Raw genomic sequence first — 680 nt, forward strand, 5'->3', positions numbered from 1 at the left:
CAGCCCCTCCAAAAGCCTCTCCTCTGCTGTGTTTCTTTTCTCTGCCTTGAGTCATCGAGGTATCTCCTGAAGTGGCACCAGGATGTTTTCAGGAGAAGGACACGAGCCCTTCCCTGACTGGCCTGGACCTTCCTCAGAGAGGACCTGGGGACGGAGGTCCAGCCGGGAGAGGCCTCTGCTGGGGTCTTCCATGCCCTGACACCTGGGTCTTGAAGGGGCTGGAGCTTTACAGTGCCTGGTGGAGTCCCCTCCTCCAGGCCGAGAGCCTTGACCCCCCCCCATGTCCATCCCCCAGGGCTCAGGGACTGGCCGAGCGCCCAGTTTGCTGTTGGGAAGTGCTTTGGGTCAGTGTCCGCCGTGTTCCTGCTCCTGCGGAGATGGGAGCTACCTTCCCTGACACATTAAGACCATGGACCTGCCCCACATGTTGCACGTGTGGGCTTGTTTTTGAGGTTGCTCTGGTCCCTGCCCTTTGTTTTGGGGGCTTGTCCTTACCCCCCACCCTCCCCAGCTGGTGTTTGCCTCCCACCAGCCCGCCTGGCCGGAGTCAGTCCTGCAGTCGGGGCCACGTTTTACTGCATTCGAGGAAACCTCCTTACCTCAACGTAAACACCAAAGACGGGGAGCCCCTGCGTGCTCCGGGGCCCTGCTGCTGCCCGGAGAGGCTTGTGCTTTTCCCG

This window comes from Cariama cristata, unplaced genomic scaffold (genome assembly GCF_000690535.1).
Source record: "Cariama cristata isolate BGI_N322 unplaced genomic scaffold, ASM69053v1 scaffold17573, whole genome shotgun sequence".
NCBI lineage: Eukaryota > Metazoa > Chordata > Aves > Cariamiformes > Cariamidae > Cariama > Cariama cristata.